Here is an 18,206-nt window from a genome sequence, read left to right as displayed (position 1 = left end):
TGGAAATTTAAAAGACATTCTAAGTAGAAAATCAGAAGCCATATGATACCACAACTCCTCTTTACTACTATTAAAAGACACAAGGCCCTCCAAATTGCTTAACATTAGTCATCATCAGCAGCTGTAGATGTGGGAGTAGAGGGAGCTCAAAAGGAGCAGAGCTGGAACACATGTTTGTCTCCTCCTATTTCACTGCTAGTTCGGTAGTTAGAGCTGTCTGCGCCTTCCTCCTCACACAGGTGGCTCTAACCCAAACCCAACTGAGCCAAATTATCCTCAGCTGTATGACTCTTCATAACGGATTTAAACAATGCTGATCATTTTATTCCCACCCCCTTCCTTACACACACACATAAAACTCCGGTCCTCAGCAAGCAGCTCAAGGGATTGGGGGCAGCTATTAAGCAAAAACAAAACAAGGCAATTAAGAATAACTATATTCACTGATTCTAACCCATAAAGGGAGATTCCAAGCATACAGAAAAAGCAATTTCTAAAAACCTTGTTAACTTACAAAATTATTAACTAATCAACTGTTATTTAACATAAATTATGTGCTAATACTGATGATAAAAAAATTATGAAAGATGGAATATTATTCAGCCTTTAATAGTAAGAAAATTCTGACAGGTGCTATAACATGCATGAACCTTGAGGATATTATGCTAAGTGAACTAGGCCAGTCACAACCAAACAAATACTGTATCATTCCATTTATATGAGGTACCTAGACTAGTCAAATTTTACCAAAAGTAGATTGGTAGCAGCCAGAGGCTAGGGGGAAGAGGGAATGAGAGTTATTGATGAATGGGTACAGTTTCAGTTTGGGAAAATGAGAAAAGTTGTGGAGATGGATGCACAAGAATGTGAGTATATTGACACCACTTCAAAATGGTTAAAACTGTAAACTTCATGTTATATGCATTCTACTGAAATTTTTTTAAATTAATGCAATAAGAAAAAAAAATATGAAAGAAAAAGTTCATTTCTTGACCCAGCAAGAAGACTCTAGAAATACTGTTCAAGGGGTAAAAAAAGCAAAGAATAGCAATATCAGGAATGTTTTTTAAAGAGCTAGTATAGATCTCACAGACATTAAAATTACAAGTCAAAAATACAAATGACCTTATGCCAATACATTTAAAATTCAGGTAATAAATTTCATGAAAAACAAGTTACCAAACAGACTCACAAAAAAGAAAAACTGACATAGTCCTGTATCTCTAAAAGAAATTGAGGTCAAAATTTAAAATTATCTCATAACAGAAAGGGTTTCATTTCTTATTTATTTCTGGTAGGAATATAAACTGGTACAACTTCTTTAGAATACAGCATTATTTTGTAAAGTAGCACACCTGTCAATCCTATGATCCAGAAATTCAAGTACTAGAGAAACTCTTGCTCATGGTACATTAGAAAACATGTAGTATTTGTAACAGTAAGAAAATGGAAACAACCCAAATGTCATCAACAAGAGAATAAACTGTGATGTATTCACTAAATGACTGTACTGCTGCAAAAATGTGTCAACTATATGCAATGATATAGATGAATCTTAGCAATAATGTGAAGTAGAAAAGAAAATTCCAGATTACATACAGCATAAGACCCTTTTATTTTCATAAAAAATACAACTAATGCTAAAACAATATATTATTTAGACACACATATATTTGATAACTAGTTTTTGAAAAGTTTACTTTGGGAGGCTGAGGCAGGCAGATTGCTTGAGCCCAGGAATGAGACGAGCCTTACCTTTTAAAAAACTTTATCGGCCAGGCGCGGTGGCTCACACCTGTAATCCCAGCACTTTGGGAGGCCGAGGCAGGCGGATCAAGAGGTCAAGAGATTGAGACCATCCTGGCAAACACGGTGAAACCCCGTCTCTATGAAAAAATACAAGAAAATTAGCCGGGCGTGGTGGCGGGCGCCTGTAGTCCCAGCTTCTCGGGAGGCTGAGGCTGGAGAATGGCGTGAACCTGGGAGGTGGCGGAGCTTGCAATGAGCGGAGAGCATGCCACTGCACTCTAGCCTGGGTGACAGAGCGAGACTCCATCTCAAAAAACAAAAAACAAACAAAAAAAACTTTATTGTTTGCCATAGGAGGATGTGAAGTAATTGATTCTTACATATTGGGAGTATAAAAATCTGTTTAGCAAAATCTACTAAAACTACATAAGCAAACCCTATGACCCAGCAGTCCAATCCTAATACCCAACAAAAATGCATTTATAATGTGTACCAAAAGACATGTACAAGAATGTTTATAGCAGCATTATCTACAAGTCCAAAAACTAGAAACAAACCTAAACATCAATCAACTACAGAATGGATAAATTATAACACATTCACAGAAAAGAATATGATACAGCAATGAAAAAGGAGCTACTGATGATACAACAAGGATGAATTTGAAAAGCAATGCTAAGCAAAGAATGTCAGGTGCAAAAACATGCATGCTGCATGTTTCCATTTATATGAACCTCATAATCGAACAAATCTCATCTATTGTGACATAAGTCAGAATACTGGTCTTGTGATATAAATCAGAATACTGGTCAGGGAGAGAATCTGGGTCAGAGCACAGGGAGGCTTCTAGGATCCCGGTAATGTTCTATTATCATGATCTGAATAGTGGTTACTACACAGATGGCTGTGTTCAATGTAAAAATTCATTACATTGTACCCTTAAGGATTTTGCATTTTATGTGTATTACACATCCCCCCCAAAAAAAAAAAAGGTTTACCAAAAACAAAGAAAAAAACTAAAGATGTCCTTTTACCTCTTACCTTCACGGTTTAATCGATGCTGTCCATTACCCTTAGCATGCACTGACTGACACTCCTAACTGAACACTGGTAGGCTAACAGGCAACACTGGCATACACTCAGGCTTTTCTCTTCCCATTTTGCGATACTTACTAAGAGTCTAATCTATTTGTTGTTCTCAAACCTATTTAACGCCAGTTGTGCCCATAATTACAATTACATAATTGTCATGAAATATTAATATTGGCTGGGCACGGTGGCTGACACCTGTAATCCCAACACTTTGGGAGGCCAAGGCAGGCAGATCGCTTGAGGTCAGGAGTTCGAGACCAGCCTGGCCAATGTGGTGAAACCCCCATCTCTACTAAAAATACAAAAAAATTAGCTGGATATGGTGGCATGCGCCTGTAATCCCAACTACTCGGGAGCCTGAGGCAGGAGAATTGCTCGAACCTGGGAGGCAGAGGTTTTAGTGAGCTGAGATTGTGCCACCGCACCCCAGCCTGGGCAACAGAGCAAGACTCTGTCTCAAAAAAGACAGAAATGTTAACACATGGCCGGACGTGGTGGCTCATGCCTGTAATCCCAGCACTTTCGGAGGGCAAGGTAGGTGGATTGCTTGATCCCAGGAGTTCGAGACGAGCCTGGGCAACATAGCAATACCCCATCTCTATAAAAAATTTAAATATTAGCCAGGCATGATGGCACATGCCTGTAGTCCCAGCTACTCGGGAGGCTAAGGTGGGAGGATCACCTGAGCAGTGATAGCACCACTGCACTTCAGCCTCTGTGACAGACTGAGACCCTGTCTACAAAAAAGAAAAGAAAAAAAAAGTAAATATATCAGTAAACTATAAGAAAAATTATTTCTTTGAAAACTAAATTGGAAGGCTCTAGAAGACTAAACCAATACAAATTATTTTTAAAACTGTCCTCAATTTAAATGTGGGTGAGACACATATACAAGTTGGGAGGGAAATTAAAAATCTAAAAAAAGGGTTTGTACTCATTGCTTCAAGTCCCTAAGAGTTCTCACTCTGCTTTAAAAAACCATAAATAGAAGTTGCAAGCATGTATCACAGGGTGTAATTAATGCCAAAAATATGAAGAATTCTAATCAGCAAACTCATACTAAATACATCAAAGACTGGTGAATAAATGTACATTTGTTTTAAGCTAAAATAAAACACTATGGGCCGGGCACGGTGGCTCACACCTGTAATCCCAGCACTTTGGGAGGCCAAGTGGGGTGGATTACCTGAGGTCAGGAGTTCCAGACCATCCTGGCCAACATGGGGAAACCGTCTCTACTAAAAGTACAAAAATTAGCCGGGCGTGGTGGTAGGTGCCTGTATTCCCAGCTACTTGGGAGGCTGAGGCAGGAGAATCGTTTGAACCTAGTGGGGGCAGAGGCTGCAGTGACCCGAGATCTCGCCACTTCACTCCAGCCTGGGCAAAAGAGTGAAACTCCATCTCAAACGAATAAAACAAACAAAAAATGCTATGGTATGTATGTATATATCATTTTTTATTTCCTGCTTTAATCAACTTTTCCAATTAACAGTAAACACCATATAAGATCTAATAATAACAGATAAGAGAACTATAATCAAAGAAAGTTTGCCCTAATAACTTTTGGCAAACTAATACAATCTACTAGACAGATAAAACAAAAATATTAACTGTCAATAAGTCTACCTATTATAATGACAAAAGATAAATCAAACTGACCAAAGTTGAGACTGTTGTGCTTAAAAGCATATGCCTCTGGGGCCACATTAGCTATTCTCATTAATCAAAAGGGCAGCATGGTTCCCTATTCAGGTATGTTCTGGTTAATATCACAGATGTCTCAGAAGAAGATGGCTGCTGAACGGACTACATGGGGCTCAAGAATAAAGGTTCTGAGTATCACTGAATTAGAAAAACAATGGTCTGAGTTTCTCTCTCTCTCTTTTTTTTTTTTTTTTGAGACAGAGTCTCGCTCTGTTGCCCAGGCTGGCGTGCAGTGGCAGGATCTCAGCTCACAGCAACCTCCACCTCTCAGGTTCAAGTGATTCTCCTGCCTCAGCCTCCCAATTACAGGCGCATACCACCATGCCTGTCTAATTTTTGTATTTTTAGTAGAGATGGGGTTTTGCCATGTTGGCCAGGCTGGTCTCGAACTCCTAACCTCAAGTGATCTTCCCATCTTGGCCTCCCAAAGTGCTGGGATTATAGGAGTGAGCCACTGTACCTAGCCTGAGTTCTCTTAATAGAAAAGACAAGAGATTTTTACTAATAAATTTGCCCTCAAACTTTTCTCTGTAACGTAATATTTAAAATGCCTTCCCTGACTCTGATATAATTCTCAGAAAAAAACAATAAAATTCATGTTACACAAGAACATCCATTTAGGTGGAATTTGGGTACAACAGTTTCTTACAGGGTTTCTTTAAATCAATTGATTGAAAGCATTAGAGGACTCTCAGTGATAGAACTTTGAAGCTTCTCATTTCATTCATTATTCAACTAATATTCATTGAATGCTTACAACTTTCTAAGCTTTGTGAGAGCTTGGGTGGGAGGAGGATGCTCTTTCAGTTTCACAGAAGAATTATGGTATATCAGAATGTAATATGAGAGCAGGTGGTGGAAAAGTGGGGACCAAGCCACTTAACTATTCAACTGTTTGACAATAAAGGGATTTTAAAAAATAGAGTATTACGCTAGGCGTGGTGGTTCACACCTGTAATCCTAGCACTGTGGGAGGTCAAGGCGGGAGGATCACCTGAGGTCAGGAGTTTGAGACCAGCTTGGCCAACATGGGGAAACCCTGTCGCTACTAAAAACTACAAAAATTAGCCGGTGTGGTGGTGCGTGCCTGTAGTCCTGGCTACTCAGGAGGTTGAGGCAGGAGAATCGCTTGAACCCAGGAGGCAGACGTTGCAGTGAGCCAAGATCGTGCCACTGCATTCCAGCCTGGGCGACAGAGTGAGACTTCATCTCAAAAAAAAAAAAAAAAGAGTATTAACCAGAGTGCTAGCAAGGCAAAGCAAAATGGGTTTCCCCCAAATAGGGAAGACTTTTTTCTTTGAAAAGGGATAAGGAAACAAACATACTACAGAGAAAGGTAACACCTATCGAAGTAGAAAATAAGGGACGAACAACACAGAAAGGTAATCAAAGACCAAATTAATCTTACATTCACAGTCAATTAATTAATTTTTTTTTTTTTTTTTGGAGACGGAGTCTCTCTCTGTCGCCCAGGCTGGAGTGCAGTGGCCAGATCTCTCTCGGCTCACTGCAAGCTCCGCCTCCCGGGTTTACACCATTATCCTGCCTCAGCCTCCGGAGTAGCTGGGACTACAGGCGCCTGCCACCTCGCCCGGCTAGTTTTTTTGTATTTTTTTTTAGTAGAGACGGGTTTTCACCGTGTTAGCCAGGATGGTCTCGATCTCCCGACCTCGTGATCCACCCGTCTCGGCCTCCCAAAGTGCTGGGATTACAGGCTTGAGCCACCGCGCCCGGACAATTTTTTTTTTTTTTTTTTTAAACAGGGTCTGGTTCTGTTTCCCAGGCTGGAGTGTCATGGCACGGTCTTGGCTCACTGTAACCTCCGTCTCCTGGGCTCAAACGATCCTCCTACCTAAGCCTCCTGAGTAGCTGGGACTACAGGCACATGCCACCACATGCAGCTAGTTTTTGTATCTTTTGTAGCGATGGGTTTTCACAATGTTGCCCAGGCTGATCTCAAACTCCTGAGCTCAAGTTCAAGTGGTTTGCCCACCTTGGCCTCCCAAAGTGCTGGGATTACAGGCATGAACCACCACGCCCAACCCTAATCTTTATTTAATGCTTACTATAGGCCAGGAACTATGCTAATAATGCAATTTCACATGCATTATCAAAAATCTTCACAAAAACTCTGTTAGGTAAAGGAAACATACTTCTGAAACAAACAAAAAGACAAAAAGAACTAGAGGGAAGATTAAGGAGGTCATACTAAATGACTCCAACTTTTTAGTTATGGAAACAGGAGGAAAGAAAGCAGGAAAGCTTGAGGGCTTGAGAGGAACAGATAAGAAACTAACATTTACTGCTTACTAAGTGCCAGCCACTGTAACATCCATTACATACATGTCATGTAATTCTGTGAAGTACTTATCATTCATTTAACTGAAGAACTTGAGGTCTGAGAGTTTCCCAAGACCAAAGAGCTGGTAAGTGGTGAGGTGATGATTCAAACCTAGCTCCATGAAACTACAAATTATATTTCCTTCTGCTATATCAACATCAGGAATGTGCTAGAGAATAAACATGAGAGGAATAAAAAGATCATAAAGCAGCAAAGGCCCAGTTAAAATCACACAGCATGAAATTAGAGTAGATAATGCCAACTCTGTGCCCTCTGCTCCCTGAGTTCAATCACCCAGGTAAAAAGCATTTAACATTAGGAAGTTGCTTGAATTGCAACGAATTTATATGTACATTTAAGGACTAACATAAGGCAGACAAGTTTTACCTCCCTTTAAATTATCGTTATTGTTCTTTACAAAATTGAATACCTATAAAATATTCGGCACTGGGTAGGCTTACAGGACTTGCTACCCAACTATTTGAAGCTACAGTTTAGGTAGCTGTACATAGTCCAAATTCAACACTAATCTGAGGAAGTATCTAATGTCAATCAAAATATCAGAAAATATCCACCTAAGAATAACTTTTCTTTTGTTTTCAAAACTGACTTTATTTAAATGAATAGGCCCTAAAACTAACAGACATTGGATTATTGCCAAAAAATCATAATACAGATCTGTTTACTTCACCTTTTTATGATGTAGGGGAAAAACTTTCAGACTTTAAAATGGACCAGAATTACGCATCTTCAATGGAAATGAGGCACTGCATAATGTGTACCCTTCCTAGTTATCTCATTCTATAGGATTTGTATCCCTCATGGTCTTTGAGCTATTTTATAACTGAAAATTGTAGATAAGTGGTAGCAGTGCAAAGGTTGTTTTTTGTTTTTTGGTTTGTTTTTGAGACAAAGTCTTGCTCTGTTGCCTAGGCTGGAGTGAGTGGTGTGATCTCTGCTCACCACAATCCTGGGTTCAAGCGATTCTCCTGCCTCAGCCTCCTGTGTAGTTGGGATTACAGGCACATGCCACCATGCCCAACTAACTTTTGTATCTTTAGTAGAGACAGGCTTTCACTATGTTGGCCAAGCTGATCTCGAACTCCTGACCTCATGATCTGCCCACCTCAGCCTCCCAAATTGCTGGGATTACAGGCATGAACTACTGTACCTGGCCCTCATTTTATACTTGTATGAAAATCAGGATTTTTGACTTTTTTTTTTTTTTTTTTTTTGAGATGGAGTCTCGCTCTGTCGCCCAGGCTGGAGTGCAGTGGCTGGATCTCAGCTCACTGCAAGCTCCGCCTCCCGGGTTCACGCCATTCTCCTGCCTCAGCCTCCCGAGTAGCTGGGACTACAGGCGCCTGCCACCTCGCCTGGCTAGTTTTTTTGTATTTTTTTTAGTAGAGACGGGGTTTCACCGTGTTAGCCAGGATGGTCTTGATCTCCTGACCTCATGATCCGCCCATCTCAGCCTCCCAAAGTGCTGGGATTATAGGCTTGAGCCACTGTGCCCGGCCCCGACTGGTTTTTTTTTTTTTTTTTTTTTAATCCCTTAATAAATATAACATGTGGTAGATGACCTGGAAAATAAAAAAATTTTAATGCAAAAGCTCAAAGCTCAAGGGAAAGAAACATCCTTTTCTACCCATCTACGTGCTTAATGAAGACCAAACAAAACTTGTGCCTTGTCTCTTCTCAGTTCCAAAATTTTAGGACTCTAAGAAGCATAGTCATTGTTGAAGCTGGTCATTCATTAAGGACCCATAACTCACAAAAGGATTGTTTGAAATGGTATTTCCAGCTGCTTTTCCTTGATGCATAGTGTAAGTAAAGGACTGTCTCAAGAACAGAAGCTTCATCCTTTCAGAAATGCTTTGAATCTTTTGTCTAAACTACTTTTGTTAATTGCACCAATAAAACAGACAGTATGTTTTCATAATGAACTAAAAATCTACATTTGACAAATGCTTTTTCTGATTCAAAATACTTGTGCCGGTACACATCTGTACAATCATTAAGAATGTTAAATACATCTGCTGCTTTCAAAATAATAGCTGTCTTCTACTGGTATATGTCATATGAAAGGATAGAATGAGCAAGTATTTTTTAACAAATTCACTGGATTCTAATATTCACACAGAGTTTAAAGAAGCCCAAACCAGAAATCCATGTACAAACTAAACATTAAATCAACAATGTATTTTAAATTCATTAATACAGAAAGGAAAGGGCATATCAATGCTCGGACATTCTGGCTGAGCCCCAAATTTAAAATTATCTCTAATACCACTAGTCTCTACGGAATTACTGGTTTCACAAACAGCTTTTTTCCTCACACAGGATCAAACTAATCCACTGGCAGTCTCTGGAAAGAAGCAGTAAAATCAAGTTGTACCAAAAATCTTTATATTCAGCATTCATTCAAAGCCTTCCAAACCACTCCCAGGCTTGTAACATGTCAGAAAAATATTGCTCTAGCAAGTAATTATTTTGCCCAAAAATGAACAGAGCAATTTAGATTGGAAATAATTTGCTATCCCTGTCATTCATAAATCCGTGCTACTATATTATAAGTCTTAAAATGAATATGTGTAATGCATGTAACATATCATGCATTAAATATTCTAAAAGATAAGCTTTCATCTAGCTGAAATTAGTTAAGTAATACTAGGAGACTTAAAAGCATAAAAAGTTAACTCTTTCTTCTCCCCACCCCTACTCCCTCTAAACCACTTGGGAACCCTGGGAGGGGAACAGGAGTATGTGTCAGGTGGAGGGAAAAAGAATGCAGATAAAACAAATAAGACAACTGAAAAGGTATAAATGTTAATCCCAAAACTTCTGCCAAATTGCAACTGAAGTTAAGGTATTGCAGTGAAGTCTTCTGATTTACAGTAGTTCAAGATCTGTAAGTACCTACTGTCTGTTTTCCTATAATGTAACTCATTTCAAGACTTGGTTTTCTGATTCTTCTCATGGTTCTTACAGCACCACAAATTAGCATGTGTTTGCAGGAATTCTACCAAAGCTTTGTAAAAGTATTTTTCAAATACCAAGTAAAAGTAATTTAGTCAGCTGGCCACAGTAGCTGGCCACCTGTAATCCCAACACTTTGGGAGGCTGAGGTAGATGGCTCACTTGAGGCCAGAAGTTTAAGACCAGCCTGGGCAACATAGTGAGACTTGCCTCTACAAAAAATAAAAATAAAAAATTAGGCCAGGTGCAGTGGCCCATGCCTGTAATCCCAGCACTTTGGGAGGCTGAGGCAGGCAGACAACCTGAGGTCAGTAGTTTGAGACCAGACTGGCCAACATGGCAAAACCCCATCTCCACTAAAAACACAAAAATTAGTTGGGCATGGTGGCAGGCACCTGTAATCCCAGCTACTCGAGAGGCTAAGGCCGGAGAATCCCTTGAACCTGGGAGGCAGAGACAGTAGTGAGCTGAGATCACGCCATTGCACTCCAGTCTGGGTGACAAGAGCGGAACTCTGTCTAAAAAAAATTAAATTAAATTAAAATTAAATTAAAAATTAGCCAGGCATGGTGGCACACACCTGTAGTCCTAGCTACTTAGAAGGCTGTCCTAGCTACTTAGGAGGCTAAGGCAGGAGGATCCCTTGAGCACAGGACGTTGAGGCATTGCACCACTGCACTCTGGCCTAAGAAACAAAGTGAGACCCTGCCTCAAAAAAAAAAAAAACCAAAAAAAAACTGAGTCATTTCAAATGAAAGCTACACGGTGAAACCCCACCTCTACAGAAAAACACAAAAATTAGCCCAGCATGGTGGCATGTGTCTGTAGTCTCAGTTACTCAGGAGGCTAAAGTGGGAGAATGGCAAAAGCCCGGAAGGAGGAGGTTGCAGTGAGCCAAAATCATGCCACTGCACTACTGCCTGGGCAACAGAACAAGACAGGGTCTCTAAATACACAAATAGGGTCTCTAAATACATAAATACATACATGCTAATACACTTTTTCCCTCTATCCCAATTCAACAATGTATAGATCTGGATACCAAGAAAAATAAAACAGGTTAATGATTACGTTCAGGCATTTCTTCTTCCCAGAAGTGTTGTAATATAGCAGACAGCTATTTCTGCAACAACTTTCTATTTGCTAGGCTACTGTCTTCTTTTAGGTCATCAGAGAAGAGGGGTTGAATCTCTCAGGATGTACAAACCCAGAAAGAGAAAGAAACAGCAAAATGGGAGGAAAAAAACAAAATGGAAACAACACAAAACACAACAGCCTCTACAAACACATATCATAAATCACCTTTTCTGAATATTTTACCTCCAGAGCCAGATCACTACATAAGGTGAGCAAAGCCTTTTCAGATGGGGTCAGGCAGTACAGTAGTTCTAGAGACAGTGCCTTAATGCTGTTCAAAGACTCTTCTAACCTGCTTTACAGTCTCTACATTCTAAATTATTTCCATCACCTAACCCCTTTTCAAAATTTCCCTTAGGAGTATCCCTACAAGAATTAAGAAAGTTAGTTAAACTAATTCAACTGAAAGTGTGAATGACAAACAGGCACACATATTCTTTAACCCTTGCAAAGATGTTACTTATGGATTCAGCTAATCCCTAAATGGTAAAAATTTTAATACAGAGATTTTAATTTCTTTTTGTTTCCTCTTTGGAGAGAGAAGCATCATTAAGTCTACTCTGATACAAACGGAAGACAGGAAATTGAATGTCAGTCCAAAGCTCCCAGGTCCTGTCCCTACTGAAGAAAAGAGGTTTTTATTACTGTGGAAGTCTTCTTCCAGAGCTCTTGACAAACCAGTTCTTGAACGTTTAAAAGAAGAGAGGCCATCTTTCATCTCCCTGCCTAGTGAAAAAGGGAAGAGAAAAGCCTGACCCGCTGTATTTCTAGCTTCCAAAACTTGTTGATAGGTGTATGTGTGGGGTGTTTGGTGTTTTAAAATACGTTTGCAAATTCTTTCATCCTTCTCCCATCAGAAGGTAGAGTCTCATTCTCCTCCTCATGAAGGGAATGCAACAGAAGGTGCACTGAGCAACCTCAGAAGCAACCTAGGTCATAAAGGTGATAAAGGCCAGGCACAAAGGCTCATGCCTGTAATCCCAATACTTTGGGAGGCTGAGGCAGGCAAATCATTTGAGGTCAGGGGTTCATGACCAGCCTGGCCAATATAGTGAAACCCTGCTTCTACTAAAAATTCAAAAAAATTAGTTGGGTGTGGTCATGGGCGCCTGTAATCCCAGCTACTGGGAGGCTGAGGCAGGAGAACTGCTTGAACTCGGGAGGTGGAGGCTGCAGTGAGCTGAGATCACACCACTGCACTACAGCCTGGGCAACTGAGCGAGACTCCATCTCAAAATAAAATAAAATAAAAGGTGATAAAACTTCTGCCAGCTGCTCTCTCAGGCAACTTCGAAGTCCTAAATCACCATATAAGATATCCAGTAAGCCTCACAGGGTTAGAGAGATGTCTGGGAACACCAGATGTTAAGGCTTCCCAGCCCAGCCACCACATATATGAATGAGGAACCCTCTGAGATAATGACTCCAGGCCCAGCTACCATCCGTCTCCAACCGCGTAGACACTGGTGAGGAAGGCTTCTAAATGATTCCAGCCCCAGCTATGACCTGACTGCTTCAAGAGAAACCCTAAGAAAGATCTGCCTAGTCAAGCCCAAACATCAGAACCATAAAAAACAAAATGGAATTTTGTTTTACACTGCTAAATTGGGGATGTGTGTTACACATCAATAGACAACCAAAACAGATTTTGGTACAGGGAGTAGATTTTTTTTGTTCTGCCATTAAAAAAAAAAAAAGTAAAACGTTTGGTCTTAACACTGAGCAGCAAAGGAAAGCAAAAAGGGCCTTGAGAGTGTAAGCCAAGGCCTGCAGGGTCTTGAGAAAAATGTTAACAAAGGCCTCAAGGAGGCTGTCGTAAAGACTTAAAACAGAGATCAGCAAATTACAGTCTGTAGGTGAAATTCAACCTGCCGCCTGTTTTTGTAAATAAAGTTTCATTGGAACACAGCCATAGCTATTACTTTACATATTGTCTAAGTATGCCAAAGATCGTATGGCCCAAAAAGCCTAAAATATTTACTATCTGGCCCTTTACAGAAAAAGGTTGCAGGCCCTTGGCTTAAAAGTAATGTAAAAAGTGTTATCGGAAGCTGAAGAATTTTATTGGGTAATCACAGAAAAAGTTTAGCAAAGCTGTCATCTGCAGTAATGTGGAAAACAAAAAATATAATTAATGACTGATAAACTGGATAAGGAGATTTCCAGGTAAAATATCAAGTATTGGAGCCGGGCGCGGTGGCTCAAGCCTGTAATCCCAGCACTTTGGGAGGCCAAGACGGGCGGATCACGAGGTCAGGAGATCGAGACCATCTTGGCTAACACAGTAAAACCCTGTCTACCAAAAAATACAAAAAACTAGCCAGGCGAGGTTGCAGGCACCTGTAGTCCCAGCTACCCGGGAGGCTGAGGCAGGAGAATGGCGTAAACCCGGGAGGCGAAGCTTGCAGTGAGCTGAGATCTGGCCACTGCACTCCAGCCTGGGCGACAGAGCAAGACTCCGTCTCAAAAAAAAAAAAAAAAAAAAAAAAAATCATCAAGTATCAACTGGTTTCTTTTAGCTGTGTATCAGAAAGTGCAGATAGAGAGAGAGAAGCTCAAGAAGAAATTACACAATTTCCAAGCAGAATATAGAAGAAATATAAGGAGCCAAGAATTGCTAGGTCCAAAAATTAAACTGTTTCTTATTCGCAGCTTTCCCATATACCAAACATTTCTCAAATTAAGAAATGCCCCATACCAGGCATCGTGGCTCACGCCTGTAATCCCAGCAATTTGGGAGGCTGAGGCGGGTGGATCACCTGAGGTCAGGAGTTTGAGACCAGCCTGACCAATATGGTGAAACCCCAGCTCTACTAAAAATACAAAATTAGCCTGTAATCCCAGCACTTTGGGAGGCTGAGGTGGGCAGATCAGGAGGTCAGGAGTTCAAGACCAGCCTGGCCAAGATGGTGAAACGCCATCTCCACTAAAAAAAATACAAAAATTAGTTGGGCAGTGTGGCACGTGCCTCTACTCAGGAGGCTGAGGCAGGAGAATCACTTGAATACAGGAGATGGAAGTTGTAGTGAGCCGAGATCGCGTCACTGCACTCCAGCCTAGGTAACATGAGCGAAATCTGCCTCAAAAAAAAAAAGAAAAAGAAAAAGAAAGAAATGCTCCCTGGGCTAGGAACAGTGACTCATGTCTAAAATCCCAGCACTCTGCAGGGCCAAGGTAGGAGGATCGCTTGAGGCCAGGAGTTCAAGACCAGCCTGGGCAACATAGTGAGACTCTGTCTCTACCAAAAATTTAAAAATTAGCCAGGCATGTGCCTACAGTCCTAGCTACTCAGGAGGCTGAGGTGGGAGGGTCACTTGAGCTAAGAAGTTCAAGGTTGCAGTGAGCTATGATCACACCAGCCTTTGAGACAGAGCAAGACCCCATTTCAAAAAAAAGTCTTCTGGGCAAAGATCAAATCCAAAGCAGACCAGGGAAAATTGGCATTAAGATTAAAACTTTATTTAGACCAAGAGTCAGCAAACATTTTCTGCAAAGGGCCAGATAAATATTTTAGGCTTAGGGCCATATACAGACAGTCTCTATTGAACTTTTTTTTTTTTTTAACCCTTTGAAAATGTAAAAACAAGTCTTAGTTCGATGGCCTTTGTTTGCCTACTTCTAGTTCAGAAGTCAAAGACATTTAAGGTGGTACCTCATAGACTGTTTCAAACCAAAGGTCTTCTAAGAATTCTAAAGGTGTTGTCCCACAAAAGCCATAGAGGAAACCTAAGTTCTACATGTTCTATCAATGTGTAAGTGTGGCTTTTATCTAATACATTAAAACTCCCTTCCCATAAGAGTCACAGAAAATCTACTAAGTTTTAAAGAGAATTTTATGTTCAGAAACACTGTCATCTTGGACTAAAAGGGACAGAGACCATACAAAATGAAAAGAGGCTTCTGGACACCCAAACTTCTATGCGCAGGAAAGAAGCCAAGAAAAGTACTCTATTTCAACATAGTACATTTTATGGAAAAGGAAGAATTCAAAAGGCAGACCAAGAGCTATGGAGGATCATTTCTAGGCAGTAGGGCTGATTCCTCCAATAATGTTACGGAACTGGTAATACATACCTGGTTGGATTTCGGAATTGCTGTGGACCCATGACTGTGTTCCTCCCATTTTTCTGTGTTTTTAAACAGGAGTGAATACAGTGGTTATCTTCTGCTTGTCCAGTGTTGCATATTGGGTAGGCTGGGAATGCAGGGGAGATGCCCTGTCTGTTTAGTTCACAGGTCTTCAGAGTGAAAGCAATGGTACTCAAGGAACTACACCCAAGGAACCATATCTGAGTAGCCTTATTTACACCTGGATCTGATTTAGATAGCAAGATCCTGGACCTCAAACCTGAGACTAATGCTGAAGTATATTAGGTGAGATTCTGGGGGCCTTGAGAAGGGGTGAGTGTATTCTGCAAGTGGGAAGAATGAAAATAATTTGTGACCAAAGAGCAGACTGAGGTATCCTTGGAATATGACATGTTGGCAAGATAGGGTGGCTCACACCTATAATCCCAGCACTTTGAGAGGCTGAGGCAGGAGGATCACTTGAGCCCAGGAGTTCCAGGCCAGACTGAGCTACACAGCAAGACCCTGTCTCTATGAAAAATAAATAAACAAACAAACAAATAAAATTAAAATTAAAAAGTTACAGTAGTCTGGCTACCATAAAATCCCTATGCTGGAGTGACTACATGAAAATACAGAGAGATGTCCAACGGGCCCTAGTTGTTCCATCCCCTGCCTATTTGAACTTCCCTGCTCCTGTCAGATATGTAAGTACAGAAGGAAGCCATCAAGGTATCTCTAGGCTCAATCACCATCTGATTACAACTGCATGACAGAATTTGAGCAAGAACCACTTAGCTGAGCCCAGTCAACCCCCAAAACCATGAGGGTTTTGTGCACTAAGTTTGGAGTTATTTTGTTCCTTAGTATTAGATAACTGTAACAACATGCCTGGAGATGCCAGCCTGAGACTCTGGAAGTTCAAACTTAGCCTGCCTTTCTATATTACCAATCAATTAACATCAAATACTAGCTTTATGCTTACTCAGTTCCTCCTTCTTTCCCCAGATGAAATGTTTGATTTGACCATGGCAAAAGATATTTTTATAATTGGTTTAACATTTATTCAATTACGATGTAACAAAATTATTAGAAATTTCAAGATTTATGCCAATCTAAATGTTATTTGAATCTAACTTTAAATATTATTATCTAACTTCAAATATTATTTGAATTTTTTTTTTTTTTAGAATGAGGGTCTCACTCTGTTGCCAGACTTAGTACAGTGTGTTGTGATCATGGCTCACTGAAGTCTCAAACTCCTGGCTTCAAGCGATTCTTCTACCTCAGCCTCCCAAAGTGCTGGGATTACAGCCATGAGCCACCATGCCCAGCCTGAAACAACTTCTAATTATTTACACACACACATAATCAATGGTTTACCGCCTTCTAACATTTATTTTATAATTATTTTTTACATTATTAGATAATTTGACCTGGCGCAGTAGCTCGCGCCTGTAATCCCAGCACTTTAGGAGGCCAAGGCAGGCCAATCAACTGAGGTCAAGAATCAGGAGTTCAAGACCAGCCTGGCCAACATGGTGAAACCCATCTCTACTAAAAACACAAAAATTAGCTGGGCGTAGTGGTGCATACCTATAATCCCAGCTACTCGGGAGCCTGAGGCAGGAGAATCGCTTGAACCCAGGAGGCAGAGGTTGCAGCAAGTCAAAATGGCGCCACTGCATTCCAACCTGGGCAACAGAGAGAGACTCCATCTCAAAAATAAAATAAAAATTATTAGGTAATTTGAGACTGATGGTCATGCTACCTCCTCTGCAATATAACACTAATTTATAGTGTTTTAAAATGCAGTTGTATCTGCAGAACTAAAATAATCATCACTAACATATAATAACCACTATTTCTAAGGCCTCATCATCTTTAAATGCTGTAAGTTTGGAGAAAATAAACCTTTTGCATGTGAAGATATACAATTCAAAGTGTTTTAGATCACTGGCAGGGAATTTAATGTTCTAGCTCTCTTAGAAGAAAAAAATGGAATTTGATTTTCACATATTATAAACATGGTTAAGCCCAACTTCTGTAGAGAAACTAAAACAGCTGAGCCAAGAACTAATTGGCCCCAGCAGAATGGCAGAAGATACTGTGAAAGAATAGTAAGGAGGCCTGAGGTCAAGGTAACTTACCTCTGAAATAATAATTACTTTCTCCATTGTGTGAGCACTTCCAACTAGACACATCCTAAATTATTTAGCAGTGGTTTAATTAACCTTTTTTCACTTTTTCCTAGACTGTCAAATGTTTGATTTTTTTAAGCAAGTACCAAGAGGAAAAAATCAAACATAATCATAATTAGTTTGAGAAGAAATTTTAAAGAATAAAGTATGTATTCTGCTTTAGATATGATTCTTTGAATACTGAATCATGCAGATACCCAAGTCTACTCTATGAAGAAAACTATTTTAATAAGCTTTTCTTTTCTTTTCTTTTTTTAGGGACCAAAAATATTTATTTACTCATGGTAGATATGGCACATGCTTCATTTCACATTTCAGTACAGTCTCTTCTCATAGTCTCAGTAAAACATGCATATTCATCAAGATAAGCTGTATTTGAGTTATGGAGGCTTGGAAGTCCAAGTTGAGCGGCACATCTGGTAGGAGCCTTCTTGCTCGTGTGTTCTCTTTGATGTTTCCTGAGATGACCAAGGGCATTACATGGCAAGAGGACTGAGTATGCTAACATCAATAAACTTCTCTATTACTACATTAGATTGGTAGCTAACAGGAAAGAGAAGGTCAGCATGCAAACATCTATTTAACCCATAATGTGGCTGATTTTAAATATCAGTATGGGCTCTGGGTCCTGATAGCAGAGTCATCCCATCCAAGGGGAGAGAAAATATTCTCGCTTGCTCGTAGGGCAAAAGTTTAGTCCCTATACAAATTTTGAAATAAGTAAATGTCACCTCCCACAGAGAACCCACAACTACCTAATTACTCCTTCCTCATTCAAAAGTCCTTTGATAAAACTAAAAGTGTCAGGAACACACTAAAACTCACTGAACTCAGTCACATTAAAGAATGGATATTTGACAGCACCTAACCCTCCCATGAGAGAAAAGATTAGAAACTACATATAACATAGTGGAGAAAATGCTGGTTTCAAAAAA

General features: G+C 40.1%; 1 protein-coding gene across 9 annotated transcripts in view; it reads right to left on the bottom strand.

Moving 5' to 3' along the window:
• SPATS2 (spermatogenesis associated serine rich 2) overlaps positions 1–18,206 on the bottom strand; it is a 172,715-nt gene that overhangs the window by 109,653 nt on the left and 44,856 nt on the right. For 4 of the 9 annotated variants that reach the window (XM_073020704.1, XM_073020705.1, XM_073020706.1 and 1 more), the window contains one exon: positions 1,756–1,886. The exons of the other annotated variants lie outside the window; for them this stretch is intronic. The gene's annotated coding sequence lies outside the window, so the exon portion shown is untranslated. The remainder of the gene's footprint in view (positions 1–1,755; positions 1,887–18,206) is intronic. 9 annotated transcript variants of the gene reach the window in all.

This window comes from Chlorocebus sabaeus, chromosome 11 (genome assembly GCF_047675955.1).
Source record: "Chlorocebus sabaeus isolate Y175 chromosome 11, mChlSab1.0.hap1, whole genome shotgun sequence".
NCBI classification, from domain to species: Eukaryota; Metazoa; Chordata; class Mammalia; order Primates; family Cercopithecidae; genus Chlorocebus; species Chlorocebus sabaeus.
Note: the sequence above shows the minus strand (reverse complement) of the source record. Positions and strands in the feature narration are given on the sequence as shown.